Source organism: Spinacia oleracea, chromosome 3 (assembly GCF_020520425.1).
Source record: "Spinacia oleracea cultivar Varoflay chromosome 3, BTI_SOV_V1, whole genome shotgun sequence".
NCBI classification, from domain to species: domain Eukaryota; kingdom Viridiplantae; phylum Streptophyta; class Magnoliopsida; order Caryophyllales; family Amaranthaceae; genus Spinacia; species Spinacia oleracea.
This window is the reverse complement of record NC_079489.1, coordinates 65,968,665-65,995,024: the sequence shown is the minus strand read 5'-3', so window position 1 is coordinate 65,995,024 and position 26,360 is coordinate 65,968,665.

Here is a 26,360-nt window from a genome sequence, read left to right as displayed (position 1 = left end):
CTGATTCCGGCAATATTTCCATTTTCGATAATATTTTCCGATACGTACCATGTTTCCGTTTCCGACAACATCTACGACTTGGATAATATGTATATTTCCGATATGATCCATATTTCCGTTTCCGGCAATATCATCGTTTCCGGAGTACTCATAATTTGCCTTTTGACGATTTCAGCTCCCACTGGAACCGAGATCCGCCGATTCCAAATATCCATAAATGGAGTATTTAATTCACTGAAATACTTTATCCATTCACGTACTATTTGTGTGACCCTACGGGTTCAGTCAAGAGTAAGTTGTGGATTAATATTATTATCTCACTGAATTATTAACTTGCATAATTAATTAATACTGAACCGCATTTATTAGACTTAGCATTGAATGCATACTTCGACAAAGGGCATTATTTTCTTCAGTCTCCCACTTGTCCTTAGGGACAAGTGTGCATTTCCTAATTCCTTTGTCGCTTGATGCTTGCTCATGAACATAAGGTAAGAGTTATCATCCTTATTATGTCCAGAGGTATTTCTCGGTTTCAGAGTTCAACTGATCAAATAAAAAGATAATCATAGCCTATGATTCATCTGAGCACGGCCATGCATTTTACATTTTCTAGCTCTCCGAGTGGCCTTGTACAACTTTTAGCATCTCATCCCGATTTATGGGAGGACAATCCCAATCTTGCGATCTTGAGATTAGACTTCGTTTGATAGGTGATTACCTGAGCGTTACCTTTATAGCCTCCTTTTACGGTGCGACGGTTGACAACGTCAAAGTAATCAGTTCTCAAACAAGTGATCTCAAATCACTAGGTATTGAGGATTAGTGTCTAATAATTTTAATGAAATTTACTTATGACAGATTTTCATCTCTTACAGTAAAGTTTCATAGGTCTGTCCGATACTAGTCTTTCCAAAGTAAGTATCTATGCAAATGATTGCGACATTGCCATGTCCACATAGTTCAAGAAACAAAACTACTAGTCATCTTGCATTCTAGTCGTCTAGTGTTTTCTATGCGTCCATCTTTATAGAAAACTCCGACCAGGGACCATTTTTAACTTTTGACATTCAAGTTCACTTGATAGACATTTCTTAGTCACAGGACTGGTCCTGACAGTCTATCTTGAATATATCGTCAAATTTAAAGGACTCATCATTTAATACTAAACCATGATTAAATGGAATATGAAAATATATTTCATATATGATAAATGTTCAGCCCCGGTGTTTTACAACCATGGGCCTCTAACCCATCTTTAAAACAATTAATGGAATTCAAAGCTATGCTTGATTTCCAGTGCTACAATGTGAGTGTTTCTATTCAGTTGTTGCATAGGTTTAGTTATCATGCTTTTCCAATCTTAATATCCCTTTCATCGAATGTCTTTTCGAGATAGGATGATAAGATCTTTTGAGTTTGTTTATTATGTGATCTATTCTTTCTTACTTCAATAGTGGTTCTACACATTTCGCAAATAAAGAACCATCAAGTCAGTAGACATGTGATTCACCCAAGTTCAATGAAGAACTCTTTAATGTAAACAACTCCGTTTTATTGCTTCTTAGGCAATAATTACTTTTACTTCAACTGTATAGGTTGCTAGTGATGCTTTGTTTGGATTTGCTTATCCAAGCAGTTCACGGATATGTGGAATACTTTTTTCCGGATGTATCTTAGAACATAGAAATTAATATTTAATTTCCCACGCAACAACTCATGGTCTTCAATCCAGGTTGCCATTTCAAAACACGATGCTCTGTAGCTCGTCCTTGCCAATGGTTAACTCCAAAGGGATCTTGCTTGATCCTTTGCCAGTGTTTATGCGTGCATCATAAATATTTAGCATATCTTTATTTCCTTGAATCAAGAACTATTCCTATGTACCTTTTCAAGTACCATAAGTTTTTCTTGATCTCAATCTAGTTGATCTTTACTTAGACCAATAGAGATTGATATGTGTTCTCTGCCTAAAGCCATACAATACATTTTTGGCGTTCCTCATATTATATCATACATGATAAATTCTTTTGCAGAATAATTCCCAATTGAATTCTATTCATGTAACTTTAGCTCATTCAGTTTTAGTATATACTAAATCCAACTAAATTCTTTAACATATAATATAGGTGAAGAATATCACTTAGATCCTTTGATGTTTAACTTAGTAAATGCTTATACATAGTTCAAACATTCATTACTTAGATTTATTCACATGGGTCGAATATCTCCAATGGAGTATTTCGTGTTTGATTTAGTAAATGCCATTACTTAATCCAAAACAATAATATAAGATCTTTGTAAATAGATCTTAAAACCCAGTATGTACTAAGTTTCGCCTTGGTCCATCATTGATGAATAATTTTCAAATCTAAGTCATTTAGCATTTGAATGTTATTTCACAATAGAGAGATATGTGTGTGATACACATAGAACCAATTAAGTTTTATGTACTCCCACTAAACTTCTTATATATCTATAAGAATTATGTACCTTTTATGAAACTAATATACTTATTAGCTTCACTAAAATATAGTTTCAATTCCCAATCGCTTGCTTAAATCTGTACTTAGATTTCATAAGCTAGCTTTCCTTTTCAAGTATTTTATTTGGATCCACAAATCCTATGACATGCCATGTACATAGTTTCTTCCAAAATTTGAATGAGGAAGATGTTTTGTCATTCAATTGCCATATGTACCAATATGCAATCATTGCTTGATTTATAGACTTGAGCTTTACGATTATGCATGAGGTTTCAACATAATTCACGTCGTGAATTTGCTTGTAACCTTTAGGAACTAATCTAGCTTTGTGCGTGAACACAATTCCATGTTTAATGGTTTTTATCCTTAAAACCAATTTGGAACCAATAGGTGTTAACCTATTCTTGCAAATCAACAAAATTTCAATTTTGTCATCAAAACATTGGTTATGTTTTATGGCCTTTAACCATCTAAAACATTTGAGTCTATATATGGCCTCTAACCATTTTAGGGACTCTAGGTTTCGTCATAGCTTTCTAACAAGTCACAAACTCATTAATCTACATGATAATAGTTTGACTGCAAGTAGTAGGTTTCTTTACTATCTAATAGAAGAATCTCATAGCTTCACTGACCTGAACTCCATGTTTCTTCACCATCTAATAGAAGAATATCATAGTTTTAGTGACTTGAACTCTATGCCTACTTGGGATGGAACATCAAACAATAGAATATCAACAAACACTTGAAAGTCCTATGAATATTCTGTTCTCCTTGAAGCACTTGTAAAGTCTTCTAAGATATGTCTATTCTTTAAAGCCACTTCTAAAGTCCTTAAAGAATAAGTGTTCGGATTTTCCGAAGAACTTCTAAAAGCCTCCGGAACGTCCGTTTATGTTTGTTGTTCGCCTCGAATACTTTCGAGGTCTATTTTCTCCCACTTGTCATTTTGGAAACAAATCTTCAAAAGGACATTATTTCGAGCAAACAAACATTATGTTCTCTAAAGTTCGTGCTAGAAACAATACCTTTGTGTCTCATTTGAATAAATCACAATGAAACATATATCTATTCTTGGGCCTTAGTTTGTCGAATAACAAACATTAAGCTCCCACTGAGTTTAACAACTCTTTAGATATATATTATGAAAAGATATTCTGAAATTACTTTTCAATAGCTTTGACGAATTTGGTTTAGTTTGGTGGTAGTTGAGCATTTTTTTTTAGAAATTATAGGAAAAGTCTTTATGATTCATCATTGATCGAATCAAGTACTAATAGACTTCGATCATTCCAACGTAGATATGCCATATCATATGGAGATAGATCGTGAAATTACAACACACAATCATTGATGACCATTCTTGACATAAGTAATTATCAACATGATCTAACCTAGATCTTTATGATTTCTTCTCAAGTGGACTTTTTATACTTTTCTATGAATCTTTGAACTAGCCAAACAGATTCAAACTTATATCACTTTGAGTAAATAAATCCATATTCACTCAAAACCATGTGAAATAATAAAGTCATAAAATCTTTCTTTAGCTTTGAATTCTATTGTCTAGGAAGTCTAACAATATATAGTTCATATCTTTTGTTACTTTCAACAAGTAAGACTAGCTTGTCTTGAATGATCTAGAAATCTATCAACTTTCAAAAGTCCATCAAAATAGAGCTTTAGAACGTTAACTTGTTGACATGGTCTAAGCAACAATGCTAAAGGTTTGTGGAACTTAAATCAAGAGATTGATTTGAACCTAGTAAAGTTCTTATTGTTAAAGATTTGTTTGTTTTAATCAAGCATATTGACTCAACCCGTAAATGACCATTTCATTCAAATAAACAAACAAGCATTGTTTTTTTTTTTTCTTGAATGTGAGTCTTTCTGTGTTTGAAGCATAAATTTAGGTATGTTGATTATAGAACAAAATATCCATTAAGTTCCAGCCTTGAAAGGACTTAAAACAAACTAGATGACTCTACAATTAATGTAGCAAAGCCATGCTTCATTTCCACTTGTAGGCCATTAGTGTATCCTGGCTTCCATTGTTTGAGTTATTACCGAAGTAAGAACCTCAAGCGGTATATGATACCAAGGAAGTTTGATTGCTAGGTTACTTTTCTTTAAACATAAACTTATAGGTAGAAACGGAATTGTAAGTTCCTTTCATTTGTTCCTTGTTTTCCTATTTCTTGTACCCTTTCTTATAGTCTTAAGAATTGAATTCTCTAGTGTTGACTTTTATACTTTGTTTAGACATGTCTAATGCCACTCCAACACATTTCTACCATTTTATTTATGTTGAATATTCTGTTTCAACTAGATGATCTTACCAAAAGCTTCTAAAGTTCTCTAAGCATCGATCTATTCGAATGTCTAGGGACTAGACTCATTCGAGAATTAAATGGATAAAAGATATTAGGTTGTTAACCATTGGTAAAGCTGAGCATTTAAACTCAATGCTTTATGATCTCAAAACTACATGGTATTTTGAATTCACAAGCAGCAATCGGTTTTCCATTCGACTTTGATACTCGAAAACAACCATAAAAGTCGCTAAAAGAATCGTAGGTTTTGAATTGCTCACTTTCTCTAATTTCCGTGAATCATTCTTGGATTCACTACCAATCGAGGAAATTTACTGTTACCCTTATAAAAGGATTTATTGCAATAAAAGATATTTAATTATAAACAATAATTAAAACATACATTGAAGCATGCAAAGTCTAAAACATTTATCATGAGTAATAATTTAAAAATTAAAGCACTCATGCAATTTAAACAAATCATTAGCATTTTATTCGAATTCATTGTTCCGGAAGGTGTGAATAAAATGATTCCAAGACCCTTAAATCATTGAAGAATTAAGCACATTATGTATTTAGACTCAATTCTAAAATATTTTAGGTAAGCAAATCCTTTGCTAATAGTCTAGTAACTACTCTTGGTTGATAGGTACGTCTAAGAACTTATTAGGTAAACCTATCTCATTTGCCACGACATAAAAGGACTCCTTACTTATATCGTTGAGTTTCACCAAAACTAACACGTACTAACAATTATTTGTGTACCTTACCCCTTTAGGATCAATAAGTAACACCTCGCTATGGCGGAAAACTATTACTAAGATTGATGTAAAGGTTATCCAAGTAAGTGTTATTTTGGCATGGCACCTTTTAACTCAATTTTTAAAGTTTGGAACTTAAGGCTCTTACTATGTTGGTTAGATTTTAAGTGAACTAAAATCCTTAATCATGCAACATAATCAAGCCATAATCTCATGCATAACTAAGACATATTTAAAGCATGCATAAGATATAAATGTGATCTAGTATGGCCCGACTTCATCTTGAAGCTTCAACTTCAAACTCCGTCTTGAAAATGGATTGGAAACTCTGTCTTGAATTTCACCATGGGAGGCGCCGTTTTCTTCAAATAGGGTAAGCTATAATTTAAACTAATTACAACTATTTGATGGTATGCAGACCATATTTAAATTAAAAACTTTGGTGCATTGGACCAATTTTACATTCAAATTAATGGTACGCAGACCAGATTTTCTATCCTATTTGGGCCATACTAGTCACTTTCCATAACCTGCAAAACAGTACATATACAATATACCATTCACCCATTCATTTATCAATGAATGGCCCACATAGATGGTTAGTAGAACATATTATGCATCACATAAATATTTGCATCAATTAATCAAGGCTTCCAATAATCTACAAATTATTTAACCTTATTAATTCTAATCGAGTTGTTTTAACCTTAAAGGAATGTAGACCTAATCAAAAGTTTATGACTAAAACGCTCCCACTACAACCAAGAAATTTACATGCTTTACTAATTTTAATCATAAAATTGTATTTCCTAGTCCAACCGGAAACATACAAATTTAATTAAAATTTAAGGCTCATATAAATTATTATTTAAATCCTTTAATTTATTTTCAGTTTATTAAATAGATTAATTTAAATTTAATCAAGGTTTTAATTTTAGTAAAATAATTAGTATAAATAAAATTTATAATAATTAAATTATTCAAAATTAAATTCCTAGAAAAAAAAAATTAAATTAAGAAATTTTAAATTTAATTAAAATCGTTTTTCCAACTGAAAATCAAAATTAAATTGAAACGAACCAATCGGGTCAAGACGAGGCCATGGGCTCGCGCCCATGCCTCGTCGAGTCCAACTAGCAGCAGCCCATGCCACTCGACTGATCGTACCGCAAGGCCGAGAGACCACGCGCAAACGCAGCAGGCCCAACGAGCCACGCTTGCGCGCAACCCACTCACCCACTGCCGAGGCACGCTGCTGGGCAATGCAGCTGGACGAGCCAGCCATTGCTGCCCGCGTGCACGATGCGTTGTGCTCGTTCCTTGCCCACTCGCCCATCCTGCCCACTTGCTCGCAGCACTCGACGCTAGGCAGGGCTGCTGCCTTGCGCTCTCGTGCCACGCCCTTGCTCGCTGCATTCGTACCGCATGGGCGACGAGCTCCCTTGCTCGTCGTCGCATGCCCGCACTATACACCACCCCTTAAGGGTAACACTTAGCGTCCATTGCTTTGTGCGTGCAAGATTCGTGAACGGATTTTATAAAAATCAAAACTTTATTATTTAAATTTATCGACGAATTAATAAATATTATTAATTTCATAAATTTAGGGCGAAAAATCGAAAATTTATTATTCAAATTAATTTCCGATTATATGGATTAAGATCCAAGTCATAAAATTTTAAACTTTTCAATTTTAACAAATTTTATAGTGGTTTTTAATTGTGGATTCCTAATTAAATTGCTAATTAATTATGAAAATCAAATCAAATCAAATTCTAAATTATTCGAATTTCAACAAATTAATTACAATTACAAATTAGGTTGTATAATTAACAAGCTTAGGCATTAAAATTGTTAAACATATACAGTAGGTCAATCATAGATTCAAGATTTACAAACAAGAATCGCAAATATTTAATTTAACATCCAAAAAATTATAAATTTTGCGTTCGAAAAATAAAACCTCCGAAAAGTCATAGTTAGGCTTCGAATTTGGGAATTCTGGGTTTGGCATCAAATCTTTGATTTTAGTCAAAATTTTAAAACGCCGTTTACATGCGAAATACACTATAAAATGATACGATTCCGACCATTATTGACTAAACTGCCGAAAGTCTTGCGAACATATAATTAAATAATCGCACGAATTTGCAATTAATTACAATCAACGAAATTAATCACCCCTATAATTCATTGCAAATTTATAAAATTTAACCATGTTAACTATAATTGATTATGGAATTAGTTAGAGGCTCGTGATACCACTGTTAGGTTATGACAAATATAAAACATATATTTCATGCGTAAAAACCATAAAGCCGGGAATCCAAATTAATTGCCACATAGTCAATTAGCATAATTTAGGATGCATACATTCGAAGCGTGCCTTCCCTAGCTGCTCCAGAACCGAACAAGAACAAGTTTAGGACTCCAAGTGTAGTCCCTCCGTACATAGTCCACAGCACGTTCAGATCCGCCTTAGATTCAATTAGCTAGAATTTAGCCTAAGGTATTATGTTATTCGTTTATAATTATTTGGCAAATTATTAAGCTTAGTTTTTAACTTAAAACTATATGAATACTTTGAATTAATTGTATATAAATTGTGATTTCCATCACCTATTTATAGGGTAGGATTATCGGAACTAGAAACCTACTAGGATTCAATTTATCTAATTCAATTAGAATTATACTTAAATTAAATCTATTAATTTTAGTGTTTAGCTTAACAACTAATTCTAGTAGTTTCATGAAAATACTAATCGGATAAATCCTAAATGCCTAAGGATTCGAAACATGCACGAACACAACAACACGCACGAACAACCCGCAAGGGGTGCTGCCCGCGCGCGGTGGGTTGACTCGGCCCAGCAGCGCTGGTACGCAGCCAACCAAGGGCGCGCCAGCCTGCTGGCCTTGCCTTGCTTGCTGGGCCTGGCCTTGCTTCATTGCTCGGTTGGGCCTTGCTTGCTTGGCGGGCTGCTGCTCGCCTGCTGTGCTTGCGCGGGCTTCGCTAGGCGCGGGCCTAGCTTCGTGCTGGGCCTTGCGTCTAGCAAGCTCGTCCGATGTTTATTTTGTACGTCGCGCTTTGGATTTATTTTCTGATTCCGGAATTCATTTCCGATTCAAAAAATATTTAATATTTCCGATTCCGAAATTAATTTCCGTTTCGAACAAATATTTAATATTTCCGATTCCGATAATATTTCCGATTTCGGTAATATTTCCGTTTCCGGCAATATTTCCAATTCCGGCAATATTTCCATTTCCGATAATATTTTCCGATACGTACCATGTTTCCGTTTCCGACAACATCTACGACTTGGATAATATGTATATTTCCGATACGATCCATGTTTCTGTTTCCGACAATAACATCGTTTCCGGAGTATTCATAATTTGCCTTTTGACGATTTTAGCTCCCACTGAAACCGAGATCCGTCGATTTCGAATATCAATAAATTGTAACACCCTAATAATTCCTTGCTTTTATAAAATTATTTTCCAACTTAAAATAAAGGAATTACTAAAGCATTACCGCCACCGTGATAACGGTTAAGGCTATTACCAGAATTACGCAGCGGAATTTAATGTTAACTAACTTTTAAAATCATAATTAATAAAATATCGAGGCCTCCTACAATTTGGAACCATAATGTCCCAAAACCCAAAGTATAAATAATTCAAACATTTCAAACATAATTAAAGTAAAGTTAAATAGTTTAAAATACGAAAACATGCAACTCTCTCGATCATCCCAAGCCACATGATACCGATCTACCAACCTGCTATATTATTCTACTCCCCATCAATTCAAGTGCAAATGATAGATCATCATAGGGTCATTAAGGCAAAGGCCATGACCAAAACACACAAAGCACGTAGTCAGCAAAAGCTGAGTACTTACAAGAATAGAGTGAAATGAAACTAAAACATGCATCACTCACTAAGTACTAATCAACATGCAAAAGCCATATAATAATAAACAATCAATCATGAATACAAGACTCGACTCTTGACTCGACTCTTGACTCACAATTTAATTAGAATAAGCTTCGAACGGGCCAAAAGAATATTCTATAAAGGAAAGAGGTGATGGGAGCCAACCATACACCAAATAATAAATAATAAATTCGGGCCATACCGAGTGTCGGGCCATACCGACGGAATTCCTGCGCATATTATAAATGAAACAACGTCTTCTATCATTAGTAGGAGTACGAGCTTTCCGGCAAGACTCCCCCCATTGTTCATACTCAAGGTATATACGTTCCAAGAGTTTTGAAGCTTGTTCTGGTTGCACTTTACGTTTATTAATATTTTATTAGAGGCGAACTCGAGACTCACCATCATGCACACATACACTGAATAAACAACAACCAAAATAATCTTATTTTAAATTCTTTAGGACTTGTGATCAACAAGGCAAGACACTTGTGAAATTACTACCATGTTCCTCCTCAACAAAGTGAGAATCCACATCATGCACATTAACATGAGGGTTGTGCCCTTGCACGACAAATCCTAATTCATTTCATACATAATATTCCCAACCGAACCCTACATGTGCGGTGGCTTACGTGAGCTAACCCTTCACATGTGGTAAAATAAATAGTACAACGAGGTACGAATAACTGGCTCAAAGTATGCTAGACATCCCGTACAATAGCATACAAATAAATAATCCATCCCTTGCATGTGAAACAAAGCATACATGCATAAATATTGAACAACATGATTGACAATGAAATCCATACTCATAATAATTTCAACATGCTTGTTCAACAATTAATCCAAGAATCCAACATCACAAATCACATGCTCGTTCACCAAAATAAACATGATTCCACATAATGTAATTCACATCATCAACAATCATGTAATGTCATTGACAAAAGGTGTGGTCGCCCTAGACTTGTACGTACCTTGAATACCTAAGCGTAGGGGCCACTTTGCAATAACGAGCACTCAACTAGAAATCACCTCCTATCATCAAAATAATGAAACTTAAATTATTTCCATGTTCATTAAATTTCCAGCAACTTTATAAAATTTAAAACCTCCTTTAAACTTTAGAATTCAATCGTTTTTCAATAATAAAATCGTCTCAATTTGCAAAATCAATCCCTAGTACGAAAACATACTTTTTCCGTCTTTAAAATCAATAAAATCAACACTTTAAGCCTTTATTCAAATCTGAAAATATACTTGATTATCATAATTAAAATCATCACCTAATTATGCTAATCAATTGACTCATTAGGTCTAGGTTAAAACCCTAACTTGAAAATCCCAATAAAACTAGTTTATTATCATAAAAACCAATGCTTTATTCAATAAACAAATCCGAAAATTCGTCCTTTAATAATTAAAACAAGCCTAATGAATCACAACACGCAAATCCTCAAACCACGGTATTCATAACCGGTTCCCAGCATTTTAATTACTCAAAACAATATTAATATTATAATTTAAAATACGGAATTTAAATAGAATAGATAAGGAAGAAGAGAATTATACCAATCCGGCCTATAGCACGGAACAACCACGAATTTAAAGTGATTGGGCGAAAAATTGAACAAGAACGAACACACGCACACACACACACACACACAATACGTGTGCGGGTGCGCGCAGCGGCGAAGGGACGAGGCAGCAGCAGCGGGCGCGAGCAAGAGGGGGACGCGCGCGCGCTGGGACACGAGGGAGCAGCGAGGGACGCGCGCGTTGGGGCGCGAGGGAGCAAGGCAGAGCAGCGCGCTAGGCGCGCGAGAGGGGCGAGAGGTTGGGCGCTGTGCGCGAAGGAGAGAGCGAGAGGGAGTGCAGCGCTGGGCGCGACAACACTCGAAGGCACAGGGCAGCGCGCGCTGGGCGTGAGGCCGAGCAGCACGAGGGCACAACAGCACGAGCACGGAGCTGCGTGCGTGCGGACGTGCGGACGAGAGAGAGGAGAGGGAGTTGGAGTGATGGGCAAGCAAAGCAAAAGAGAGGGTTTATGAGATTTAGGGGGTTCAATTAATGATGAGGAGTCCTATTTATAGGCTCCTTATTTTTGATGGGCTAGGCTTAGGGAATTAGGTTTGGGCTTAGCAATTAATGATTGGGCTAGCCAAGAGCTTGGAATTAAATTCTTTTTGATTGGGCTCGTTTAATAAAACGAATTGGACTTTTTTTATTTATAACCCGAAGCCTTTAAAAATCATTTGCAACCCATTTAATTTCCCGACTCAAGAATTAAATTCGTTTCGTAATTAAATTAAAATAATAAATATTCTAATTAATTAAAATACATTAAATAAAATGTATTTATATATTATTTAAATGCTAATAAATCATAAAATGCTTTATAAATATAATAAAATATACTTATAAATATTATAAAAATACGAGGTATTACATAAATGGAGTATGTAATTCACTTAAATACTTTATCCGTTCACGTACTATTTGTGTGACCCTATGGGTTCAGTCAAGAGTAAGTTGTTGATTAATATTATTAATTCCACTTGAACTGAAGCGGCCTCTAGCTAGGCATACAGTTCACTTGATCTCACTGAATTATTAACTTGCATAATTAATTAATACTGAACCGCGTTTATTAGACTTAGCTTTGAATACATACTTGGACCAAGGGCATTATTTCCTTCAGAGGTTACTGTTCCAATGGCCTCTCCTCCAGATCGGAAGGCAACCGATGCCCTTCTGGAGTACTATGCAGCTGTAAGTTCCTTTGTATTTTCTTGAAATTGGTTGCAATCTTGTATCTAGAAATTGATTTTGAATTTTGTATGCAGGCGCCTCGGATGAGAGTGTGTCGTTGGATACTCGTGATTGATTCTTTGAAGAAGCATTGTGTCAATCTGACCAAGAAGCTTGCTGGCTGGGACAGAGAGGTTAGTTTATTGATTATGAGGTGTTTGTACTCTTGAAACTTGTATATGGATATTTGATGCTTGAATATTGAATCTTGTATAGGAGCGTCGTCGAGGTCGCAGGGAACCTTAGGACAGGGGTCCCTAGGTTGGTACTTCGAGGGAGCAAACCGGGCAGAGCTTAGGCTTGGGACCCAGTACTGTCACTCGCTAGAGGCACTCGGATGTTGGTTGGGGAGATATCCCCTATGTAGGAGAATACAGTTAAATACATATAACATGTGCGGAACAATCCCAAAGCCAGGAAATATGTATAAAGCACAAATTAAGCAAACTTACGTTCGAAGCGTGTTTTCCCAAGTTTAGTATCAACGAACACGAACAAAGAACTCCAATTGTCGTTCCTCTATTTGGTTCACTGACACGTTTAGATCCGTCTTGATAATCGTATCTTAGACAATATTCAAGAGTTTGTGCTTTTGGGAAGAGCACATCCATGGAGGCTAAGAGAGAATTAGGGTTTCTCTCTCCTCCTTAGGGTTTGACGTGTGTAATCGGAATTGTGTGTATTGGAAAAGTGTACTAAGGCTATTAGAATAACCTAGTAGTCATAATAAGCAAGCCAACCAACTTGGTGGGCAAGCCAACCAAGTTGGCCGGCCAAGCCCACACGCGAAGCCAGCAGCAGGCGCGCACTGATGGGCCGTGGGCCGCGTGCCGCTGCTGCTCCCCTCTCCTTTGATCCGCGCGCGCCACACAGCCAAGGCCTTTGGGCCAGCGCTGCATTGTCATGCGCGCTGCGCCCATGGGCCTTGCGCTTGTGCGCTCCGGCTCGTGGGTTGCTTTCGTGTTGCGATTAAATTATCCTTCGACAATTTATTTATCGTTTCGTACTTGACGATCCAATGTCGTACGATACGATTATTCGTCTCGCCTAGCTTACGAATATACGCAATACGATATACGATTTCACGATCCAATGTTAAATTGTATAATTATGTTTTCCGAACTAATTTCCCGAAAAGATATTAAATGAATTTCCGATTCATTTAATCCGGTGATCTGTTACATGCCAATGGTGTGACCTTATAGGTTCAGTCAAGAGTAAGCTGTGAGCCTAATATAAATTAGAACTCACTGATCGGAAGCATTGCTCTAGCTAGCTGTTCCGATCACTTGATCTCACTGAATTAATTGTTCGTAATTAATCTGAACCTTGGTATTGGACTAATGCACCTTGGGTGAAGGACATATTTCCTTCAGTCTCCCACTTGTCATTCAGACAAGTGTGCATTCTGATTCCTTTGTCTCTTGGTGTTACTTACTGAATATAAGGTAAGATCCAAGCCATCGTTATTAGGTCCAGAAGTGTTTCTCGAATTACTGAGTTCAACTGTTAAAATTTTACATAAGGTTAAGCCTTAACCATTCTGAGAACGGCCATGCATTTCCACAGTATCTAACTCTTCGAGAGGCCTTGTACAACAACAACACCATATTCTATCAAAGATAGGAGGACAATCCCTTCTTGTAACTTATGAACAACTTACTTTGATTCAAAGTACGCCCAATAACTGCTTTTATAGCTTCCTTTTACGGTGCAACATTTAGCGCGCATTAAAGCGAACTAATTGTCAAACAAGCAACCTAATTACTCAGGTTCTGAGGAATAGGTTCCAAACACCACTAATGAGAACTACTTATGACATGACTTTAATCTCTTAAAGTGTTCTCATGGTCAATCCGATACAAGATCCAATAAGTATCTATGCAAATGATTTCTAACATCCAGTCCATCTAGTTCAAGAAACATAACTATAAATCAACTTGCAATCTAATCTTCATTAGTCATTGGTCGTCCAACCTTTCAATGACCTGGATTAGGGATCCTTTTGTGATTTCAATATTCAAGTTCACTTATGGGTGTTTCTTTGTCAAAGAATCCATCTTGACATACCATTTGAATGTTTTGAATCACCTGGACTTCATCATTTAATACTAAACCAAGATTAAATGATATATGAAATATGATTTCATAAATGATAAATGTTTAAACCAAATGCTTACCAATTTGTGGGCCTCTAATCCAAAATCAAGCATTTAATGTTTTACAGATATAGGCCTTTCACCCAATACTTAAAACATTCATGGAACTCAAACTTGATTCCATTTCTGCATATGAGTGTTGTATCTCATTCGATGCAGAGGTTTAGTTTTTCATACTTTGCTATTCTTAGTATCTTTTCTATCGAAAGCCTTTCGATGTAAGATGAAAAGATCTTTGAATATGTTTATAGAATGATCTAGTCTTTCATTGAAGTCTAGAATGATAATCATATTTAAAATAGAGAATCATCCAGATAGCAGACTTGTGATCAACCTGAGTTCATTGAAGAACTCCCACTAGAAACAATTCCCTTTCATTGCTTCTTAGGCAATAATGAGTTCATTCCAATTATGTAGAATTGCAAATGATGTTATCCTTTTGGAATACTCCAACCAGTTCACAGAGATGTGGGAGATACATCTTTCAACTGAGAACTTGGAAACTAATCATTGATTCAGTTTCCCATGCATCACATATGGTTTAGAACCTATGTTACCACCTTTTAATCATGTCGCCTAATTGCCCGTTTATGTTTGTGGTTTGCATAACAACAAGATTCAACTTTTGCTTAGGTAAATGGCCAAATGCATGTAGCATCGAAACTTTAGTTCATCTTCATTTCCTCTTATCAAGTGCTCATCCTACATATCCAAATGGGTTGGATGTTCTTGATATTGTTCTAATGATCTTTGATCTATATCAATAGAGATTGGTATAACTCGTCACTATCTAATGTTCACGAGTTATCTTGGCGATCTATATATCACATTATACATGATTGATTGACTAGGGTTGTGCAAAAAATCCGGAAAACCGAAACCGAACCCGAAAACCGAAGAAACCGAACCGAAAATGCGGGTAACCGAACCGAAATAATAGGGTTAGGGTCGGATTTTTTTTCTTTTAAAAAAATCCCGAACCGAACATGCGGATAACCGACCCAAAAAGCGGGTAACCGAACCGACCGAAATTATAAAATTTAATTTTAAAAAATAAATAAATTTAATTAGGATATTATGATGTTGAGTGACTTGAGTCCCCAAGACTGCTAATTTTGGAAAATGGAAGTTGCTACTCTGCTCTGTTTTGCTAACCTGGTTTGGTGTATGCATATGATTTGCTAACCTGATGTAACTATGCATACTCTGCTGACTCTTGCTAACCTGATGATGATGTTTAATGTTGGATAGTCTTATGTTATTGAATTTGTGAAAATGGAAATTGCTAATGTACAATCTACATATTCAGCTGACGATATTTAGTGTTGGATATTATTATGTTATTGAATTTGTTATTGTATAAATCAGAGATTAATGTGAATCATTACCCGACCAAACCGACCAGAAAAAACCCGATACCCGAAAAAGCGGGTACCGATAGTTGTGGATACGGTTTAGGGTCGGCATTCTTGCAACCCGAAACTAACGGATACCCAAAATAAATTTCTAACGGGTAACCGAACCCGCATTTGCACACCCCTATTGATTGTAATGCAAAAACCATTCGCATTTTAAAATCTATCCATGTAACTTTTAGCTTTATTCTGTTTCAAGAGATACTGAATCCTGCTAAAATCTTGGCATTGCCATGTGATATAAGGTGAAGGCACCTCTTCAAGGTCCTTCATGTTTAACTTTAGTGATAACAACCTAGCTTTATACTTAGTTAAATTATTCATTACCTAGACTTACTCATATGGGTTGAGAGTCTCTTTTGAGTCTCTCAATTATGTTTGATTTGGTAATTACTTTTACATAATCCAAACAACGCTTTAGATCCTATCCAATAGATCTTTAACCCAGTATGTTCTAAGTTTCTCCATGGTTCTAATATTGACCTATACTTTCAAATCTAACCATTTAGAATTGGAATGTCATTTTCAATAGAGAGATATGTATCTCATATATAGAACCAATAAACATGACTTAGCTCCCACTAAACTCCTCATTTACTAGATGATCCATATTTTCATAAATCCATGATTGCTCAATAGCCTTTGAAAAATATGTTCCAATTCCCACTTGCATGCTTTAATCTACGAATAGATTTCTTAAGCTTGCTCTTTTATCTAGCATCCAAAACTTTTACATTGTGTGATGTACACAATTCCTTTCTACAAGTCCAATTGAGGAAGGTGTTTCGTTTTCCAATTGCCATATTGCCATATGCAATGATTGCTAGATTTATCGAAAAATAGTTCAAGCATTCCGACTTGGTGAAAAATATTTCAATATTATCAACGCCGTGAAGTTGTTTATAATCTTTAACCACCAATCCAGATTCTCTTTTGTATGTGTATACAATATCATCTTTGTATGTTTTGAAAACATGTTTGCAACCAATGGGAGTGAACCCTTCATGAAAATCAACCAAATCATAGATTTGATTCTTTAAGATGAAGATACTTTGGATAAAATGGCCTTAAACCATTTTATATGGCCTCGAACCATATTTATGTCTCTGATGGCCTCAAACTTTACTTGGGAATTTTTAATTCGTCGTAGCTAACCTGTAAGTCGTATATTCTTGAAGCACTTTCCAAAGTCTTCATAGTTTTCATTCCTCAAGATATTAATGTATCTATCTTGGTTTAATTCTATTCCTTATACGATTTATCTAGGTATTGAACATCAAACGTTAGTGTCTATAAAGACATTACTCAAGTCCTTTGAGTATTAGGATTCTCTTGAAGCACTTCTAAAGTCTTCCTGAAGCTCTTCTAAAGGATTCTAAGTACGGAGCTTTTCCAAAGACTCCTAAGTATCCTACATTTGTTTGTTGCTTGACTCGAAGTTCTTTTGAGGTCACTTCGAGGTCATTTTTCTCCCACTTGCCTTTTTTTGGAAATATGATGGTTTTCTAAAAGACATTATCTAGAGCAACAACCATATGTTCTCAGATTTGTGGTAGAACCAATACCTTTTGTTTCTATGAGTCGCTCATAAAGAAACATATATCTATACTTGAGTTTGTTTGATGTAAACACTAACTCCCACTGGGTTTGACAACCCTAGATATATATGTACTGAAAAGATGTATTGAGCCGAAGGTCAATCCTTATGACATCTTATCCTTAGCTTTGACAACTTTGTCTAGTGTGATAGTCACTTGAGAGTATCATTTAGAAACTATATAGGAAAATAGTCGTGTTTATCGTTAATCGAATAGATTCCGATTTCTCCATTTGGACATACCATATTCTTATGGAGCTTCGATTGTTATAATGCCATATAAACAATCTAGATAATCTTTATTGGCTCATGCAAACACCACCTTGACCCAGCCTAGATGTTCCAAAATTCTTGCCAAGTTGATTTTATACCCATTGTGAATCGCATTGAAACATTTCACATATTTCACGTTGAGTAAATATAGCCATATTTTCTCAAATTCTTGTGAAATAGGTAAGTCATAAAATCCATCTTTGGCCCATGAACATAATTGTCTAGACTCTTCTAACAATATTCCATTCTGATGTCATGTTCAACAAGCAAGACCCGCGTGTCTTAAATTAACCAACTTTCAGAAATCCATGCCATGGAATCTTAGAATGTTGTCTTGTTGATATGGTCGTATGACATTGCCAAAGATATGTGGAACACAAATCAAAATGTTTTATTTGAACCTTCTGAGTGTGAAGAGATTAGTTTGTTTGTTAATCAATCATATGACTCAACCCTTAAATGACCATTTCATTCAAATAAACACTCAACGAATGTCTTTGTTTACTTTGAATTTGAGTCTTTCTGTTGTCAAATAGAAATTGTTTATGATGATTAATGGAACATAATACCATTAAGTTCTAGACTATAGAAGGACTTTAAAACAAACATGATGACCCTACAGCTAATGTAGCACGACTTTGCTTCATTTCCCACTTGTAGGTCAATAACCAGACTTAGCTCTCGGAATTTGAGTTCTTAACAAGAGTTAGAACCTCAAGCGGTAATCTAATACCATAGGAGTTTATTTGCTAAGTCGTTTCTCTTTAACACAAACTTTTAGGTAGAAATTGAATCTTGAATTCATTTCTTTTGTTCCCCTTTCCTATCCTGTTTAGCACGTTTCTTATAGTCCTAAAGATTTTATTCTTTGCTTGATCTTCTTACTTTGTTATGCTTACAAAGTCCCTTTCTTTTATTCACTTTGAATGACCGCATCCAATGAGTCTAGTTAATTATCGAATCAAAAGAAAATTGGTTGTTAACCATTGGTTATACATGAGTCTTTAACTCAATACTTCATTATTCTAAAACTACCCACTATTCTGAATATATGAGGTCCAATTGGTCTACCATTCAAATTTTAGTTTGAAAACAACCATGAAGATCACTATAAGAAAATAGCATTCAAGATACACTCTCACTCTCCTTTTCTTTGAGAATCTCTCTCAAAATTAGTTACCAATTGATTGAGGAAATATTGCAGTTCTATTATCCGAGCGCAATAAATTTGAAGATTTATGATTCTACGAAATGAACTAGCAAAGAAAACATTTATCATACTTTAATAACTTGAATAAAAGCATTCACGCAATCATTAAAGTTATTAAACATTCATTCACGCAAAAAATAAAACATGATCCATAATGAATGAAACGATTCCAAGACCCTAAAAGTCCTAAATCCTTAAGCAGCTTTGGCATGTCTTAAGTATTTTAAGATTCTAGGTAAGCAAAACCTATTGCTAGTAATCTCCAAATTACTCTTGGTTAATAAATTAATACCATAATTTATCCCATTGCCACAACATATGCCATTGTTGTTTGAGTTACAACCACAATCAACGTGCTCCTTTGAGACGCCTTACCATCTAAGTCAACTAATATATCACCTCGCTTTGGCGGAAACCTACTACGTTAGATCCTTAGATTTTTGTAAGTGCTTGATTTGGAAGGCAACTTTTGAACTCAATATTACTTTGGACCTAGTTGTTTCTATGTTGGTTCAATTATTTAGTGAACTAAATCTAATTGAGCATACAAACAACATTCATGCATAATATATTCATACATTCACAATATATAGTGCATAAATTAAATTGGTGAACTGGTATGGCCCAAAACTCTTGTCTTGAAGCATCCAATCTTCTTCACCATCTTGTTAGCTTGGCATCGTCTTGAATCTTCATTCAATGCTAACTTAAAGTTCTAAACTAGAAATACTTGAAATAATAAAATTACATCAAAATTTCAATGGTTCGCAGACCATATTTAAAACTTTACAATCAAAGATAAAACGATTCGCATATCGTATTTAACTATCCTAGATTGGCCATACTAGTCACTTGGAGTACCTGCATTACATAAAATATACATTCTATGCATTCACCTATTCGTGTCCTAAAACGAATGGCCCAATTAAATATGCAAGTATTAAATAATTCACGTTCACATAAACGCGTCCTAAAAGATTAATCAATTTTCAAATTATTAATCCTTAGAATTTATTCTAATTAAAATTTAATTTAATTTCATTTTAATTTCATTAAGCGGCTCCCACTCAAACCAATCATTATTCCGGATAATTAAATATTTAAATATTAAATTAAACTCACGGCCCGACCCAAGTTAAATAAAATAATTAATTAATTATCCCGTTAGCCATTTTAATGCAAATACAAATTTTAAAGCCCAACGAAACAAAAAATCCCTAAAAAGTGAAATGCGGGCTACGCTTGCGCCCCGCCCAGCACTGCCTCGTGTTGTGTGGCCTGCGAGGCACACGAGCACGTCGCCCATGCCCCCGCAACCATCGCACACACATACCGCAGCCTTCCGCAGCTGTGTGGCATGCTGCTCGTTGTTGTGCTCGACGCTGCGCGCAACAAGGCAAGGCAGCTTGCCCTTGCTTGCTCGCAGCTCGCAAGCCAAGGCTCACCGCCTTGCTTTCTCACTCCGCCCAGCGTGCGCAGCACGCAGCTCGCATGCTGCTGCCCGGGTTGCTGTGGCTCGGCAATGGGGAGGCAGCCCGCGTGGCTACGAAAAGCCACACACCCCTTGTGTGCGTGCCTTTGGTTCGTGCAAACGAACCAGCTAATTAAAAAAAATTCAATTTCACGAACATATTTGTATTTAGTTATTTTTCACAAAATTAACAATTTTTATTTTCGAAAATTAACGACTTACGATTTAATTAATTTTTAACAACGAAATGATTTTGTTAAATTTACTAAATCTAGGCTAACTTTATTCAAATTTTAAAACAAACAATGTCAACAACAAAATTTGAACTTTTGATAATCGAATCTAAAACTTTAAATCGTTCTAAACATTTAAATTTCAGATTTTTACCAATTTGGTTTAAGTGTTGATTAAAATTAACGAATCTAATCAAAATTTTAATCCAATAATTTTTAAAATCTTCCAATTTACATGAAATTATATTCCCTTTCCCAATTAACCAAATTTCCAGATCTAAATTATTTAAAAAATCAATTAGCGATCTAAAATTTACGAATTTGGGGAAAGCGAAATTAGGATTTTTACTTAACATTTATGGCCGAAATTTTGACCATAATTTTAGAATATACACAACAGCATTTTATAAAAATTTCAATCAATTCTGAGTAGTTTAGGTCTACCAATTAATTGAAAAAAATTCCGAATTTGTTAATTTTAATTCGTTAATTAACAAAAACGCCCAAAAACACATACTTCGAGGCCTGTTTTTGCAATTCTGTTCTCATGATTTGATCTTAGAAAATAGTTTTCAATCAGATTAGGGTTAGAAAAGTCGAAAATACGAAAATTTTTGAATTCAGAACTTATTATACGATTCATCCAATAATCCATAATAATTCGTAAAATTCAATAAAAAAAATCCAAACAATTCGACAACAGCAAAAACAATAAATCATGCTAAAAAATGCTTTGAATACATAAGGCTCATGATACCGTTGTAGGGGAATACAGTTAAACATATAACATGTGCGGAAAATCCCCAAAGCCAGGAAACATGTATAAAGCACAGATTAATCATACTTACATTTGAAACGTGTTTTCCCGAGTTTAGTATCAACGAACACGAACAAAGAACTCCAATTTTCATTCCTCTATTTGGTTCACCGACACGTTCAGATCCGTCTTGATAATCGTAGCTTAGACAATATTCAAGAGTTTGTGCTTTTGGGAAGAACGATTCTAATGGAGGCACTGGGAGTTTAGGGTTTCTCTTGCCTTAGGTTAGAATCTGAATTTTGCATTAGGTTAAGGAAAACATTTAGATTAGGTTATTATAATAACCTATCTAGTAAGCCAAGCCAACCGGCCAAGCACAAGGCTCAACCGGCCAGCAAGGCCCATAAGCACGCTGACACGCATAAGCGCACAGCACTGCAGCGCATGGGCTTGTGCCGTCGTTGCTGCTGCTGTGGCTTCCTTGCGCGCGGGCACAACCGAGGCAGCAAGGCCATGGGCCCTTGCTCCTTGTGCTTTCCTTTCGTGTTTTCTTCATTTAATTATCATCCGATAATTTATTTATCGTTTCGTACTTGACGATCCATTGTCGTACGATACGATTATCCGTTTCGCCTAGCTTACGAATATACGCAATCACGATCCAATGTTCAATTGTATAATTATGTTTTCCGAACTAATTTCCAAAAAGCTATTAAATGAATTTCCGATTCATTTAATCCGATGATCTGTTACATGCCAATGGTGTGACCTTATAGGTTCAGTCAAGAGTAAGCTGTGAGCCTAATATAGATTAGAACTCACTGATCGGAAGCATTGCTCCAGCTAGTGTGAGGGGGTCGAAAAAGCACGAGGCTAATGCGTGACCTCGTCCCTCGTGGGTGTGACGCTTCTTTTTGTCAAATCAAATGTAATTGGATTTCTTGTGAGTTTACACCCAATTGACTAGTAATATAGGAGTCACCATTCAGTTTTTAACGACAATGAGAAAAACTGACAAAACCCGGTTATCGTGACATAAAGGGAGTGCAATTATGTTTGACCACGATGGCCGTAGGTTCCCTTGTGATCCCTGGTGGTGGGGATCGCTCAACGTACACCCGCAGGGTAGAGATTGAGGGTTCGGGGGACTGTAACTACCGAGAGGAGTACTCGCTCTTCGATAACTCCAGAGGCAGGATATCCTTACTAGCTCAGCATAAATAATTGAAGGGACATGCGTTAACTATTAAACTAATCTGAGTTGATTTTAATAATATGCAACATATAGTACTAGATCGAGCGCGATTATCGGATTTAGATTGTTTTAAGGGACCTAGCATGATAATCCATTTTCCCAAAAATATCATATTTATTAAGCGTGATCGAACAATCAGATTTTAGTTAGTTTAACAGTTCATAAAAGGGCGAGGAAAGCAATTAAACCATGGAAAAGGGACACATTACGACGCACCCTTGAGAGGTGCGTCACGGTTCTCAGAAAACTAACCACTTTGACTTTGCTATTTCTCCTTTTATTTAACGAATCTCAAATTATGGGACGGGATACGTTCTGTTCGATTTATGGATCGATTGCGACAGAACGCGTGATCAGTTTTGCAGCGTGAGGCTTAGGCTTAGGGGTTTAGAGTCAATACTCAGAATAATAATTGTGTGTTGTGTGTCCTTTTCACGTCGAACTTAAGGCCCTATTTATAGAAAAGAGTTCGTGGAAAGATAGAATTGTAGAACTCTAATCCACGAGGAATTAGGAAAAAACACGTCCCAGGTATTTTCAGCGCCCAGACCTGGGCGTCAAAGATTTCGGCGCCCAGCTCTGGCGTTGAAAATAGGATCCAGGCAATTTCAGCGCCCAGGGCTGGGCGTTGAAATTGCTGTTTGGGCCGTTTCTTTGTCAGATTCGGACTCTTAGAATCCGGAGTGTATGAGACTTAATCGAGTCTTTTAGTGCGAATTAACCTTGTGACGGGATGCGTCTGGGCCCGTTACGAACTCTAGGCTCGTTAGGATTTTAATTAATACGTGACTCTTATTTTCGAATCATATTAGGAATAGGATTCTCGCACAATTTTTATCTCATTTAGGATTTATGTTGGAGTGCAACACCTAATTCTGACAGGTTTCTATCTTTTATGACTTGCCACTTTTAACAACTACCGATTACGGCAGTTACTATTTTTAGCAGGTTCCCATAAATAGCAGGTTTCGGGTGAAATGAAAAGGGGTGATGAGATTCGTTATTTTATAGGAGATGCGTTGTCAAGTGGAGATTTACGTTTTCATCATCGAACCTTCCCTTTCGGGAATGGGGACAAAAGTAGGTGTCTACAGTTAGCCCCCACTTTGACTGAGTCTTGGAGTAAAACAATGGTCAAAGTATTAGACGGAGTGCGTCACACAAGCCATGGTTACCTGCTTTTGCGAGGGTCTCACGAGCCCCCGAGTGATAACATTTGACTTAAGGGTCATCACTTGAAGTGTCGACATATCCCTCATGTGTCATTGGGATTTGTCAACGGATAATATAGAAACTTCCTCACTTTGTCATTGGAAGGATCTAAAGGTGCGTAGAAACTCCCTCGCTTTGTCATTGGGAGTAGCTACAGATGTTTTTAAAATTAAAGCTATAAAGTGTAATTGGGCCTGGCCAAGCCCAACCACGAGGTAAAAATGATTTCAAAGATTCTCATTTTCAGGGCTAGCCAAACGAGAAAACCCCCTTGTTTTTACAGGATATAAAACGAAGGAAAATCCAGCACATCGCTCTTTTTTTGGAAAAAACGGAAAACCAATCCTTTTAATTTTTGGAAAACGGAAAACCAGAAAATGTTATCGCTGCAGCGACTAAGGACCTGCGCGGCTTGTGACGTAGACCCCGCCGGCTAAAGATGGCGAGCCTGTCCGCTAAGGGTGGACGCCCCGTCCGAAAAAGTGGACGAATCTTGTTTTTGAAATTTGAAAATAAGGACCTACGCGGCTTGTGACGTAGACCCCGCCGGCTAAAGATGGTGAGCCTGTCCGCTAAGGGTGGACGCCCCGTCCGAAAAAGTGGACGAATCTTGTTTTTGAAATTTGAAAATAAGGACCTACACGGCTTGTGACGTAGACCCCGCCGGCTAAAGATGGCGAGCCTGTCCGCTAAGGGTGGACGCCCCGTCCGAAAAGGTGGACGAATCTTGTTTTTGAAATTTGAAAATAAGGACCTACGCGGCTTGTGACGTAGACCCCGCCCGCTGAAGGTGGGCGAGCCCTGTCCGCTAAGGGTGGACATCCCTGAATTCGTTTTTCTATTTGGAACTCGCGCGGTTTGTGGCGCGATCTTGCCCGATTGAGGTGGGCAAGTCCCTATTTCATTTGTTCTTATGATTTCTTTGAGAATTTCTTTTCTTATTCATTCCCGCAGGAGCGAATTCTTTCGAGGGATGCTCGGGTTTAGTTGTAACCTAAATGTGGGTTGACAACGTGCTTAGACGGACCATTGTCTTGTAGTCATCATCTTTCATGGTTTTGAGCTAGTCTTTACGGCTCAATCTTGCCACTACCTGGGTCCTTGATTAGGGGACTATGTATAAGCATCAACGGCGACCTTTGTCTTGAGGTCGTAAACCGGTTTTATTTTTTGAGACATCCAAACACGGGACTTCGTACAGCGTAGTCTGGGAATATTGTTTTTACTTTGCATAATATATATTTTCTTTCGAGCCCCCAAGCACTCGTGCTTGACGGTGAGTTCTTGTCAAAGAGGTTCCTTGTGGATAAGCATTTTGTAATGTCCTTGATCGTGTTTGGGATTGTGCTCGTAAGTGCGAGCGATCTTTGTAATGGTGTGGTACTCTTAACAAAGTCGTGAGGTGCGACTTTCAGTAAAGGAATCGGCAATTTTCAAGTCGAATAAATATGGCAGGGCCCTATAGAAGTCAGAGCTATTTTTTGGGTCTGGAATCATTTTTCGGCGCCCATGCCTGGGCGTTAATGATTTCGGCGCCCAGCGCTGGGCGCTAAAAATAATTTCTGGCGAGGTTTCTTGATGACACAGTCGGCCTCTTGTTCGTCCGTTTTCCCTTTTTTTCTTTTGAACGCGTTCGTAAATGTTCGATACTTAGAAAAGATGATATGTGTGTGCGAACGAGCGTTCATAGAATGGCCGTGGTGTGCGGTCCATTAATCAGTTTGCTTGAATTGTTTCATTTTTTTTTTGAGCAACGACTGATTTTGAATAGTTTGCTTAGAAGCTTGATAGGGTTCAGGCCCATTCATGAAGTGGGCTCAAACATCGTGCCCTTTCGATTGTTCAAACATTTGCTTCGAGATTTTATTTTTATTTTGCTATGGTTGTTTCGTAGCTTGGAGCCCCCAAGTATGCATGTTGGGATGCTTTCCTTTTGGCGTACGATTTTTGTAGGTTCTTTCGAGAAAGATGCCTTGGGGTTCCGCTCGTGTAGGTGCGAGCTATCCCTTCCGTGGTAGGTAATATTTTGCTACCTTTAATCCTTAATGTAGAAGTCGTGTGGCTTGCATTTTGAATTTGGGCGATAAGTATTCTTTGCCTCTTTTACACGTGCTCTTGGTCGTGCCTACATTAGTGCAATATGCCTTACTCTCGTTTTTTAGACTTGCACCGTGGGATGGCTGAACTTATGGTGCGACGTAGGCTTGTGTGGCCTAACAACATGTATTAGAACATTTCTCCAGGTGTTGGGATATCATTGCATTGGAGTACTTCATCACGCCTCATTCAGGTGCTCGAACAAGTGTAGCACCTTCTGCGTGGGTTTGCACGGCTTATTACTTCGTTCGATGCGAGGATTCATAGATGTTTATTTCTTTCTTTTATATCTGGGCAAAATTTGACAAGCAGAAAGATTCAGCGCCCAGGCTGGGGCGTTAAAGATATCGGCGCCCAGCT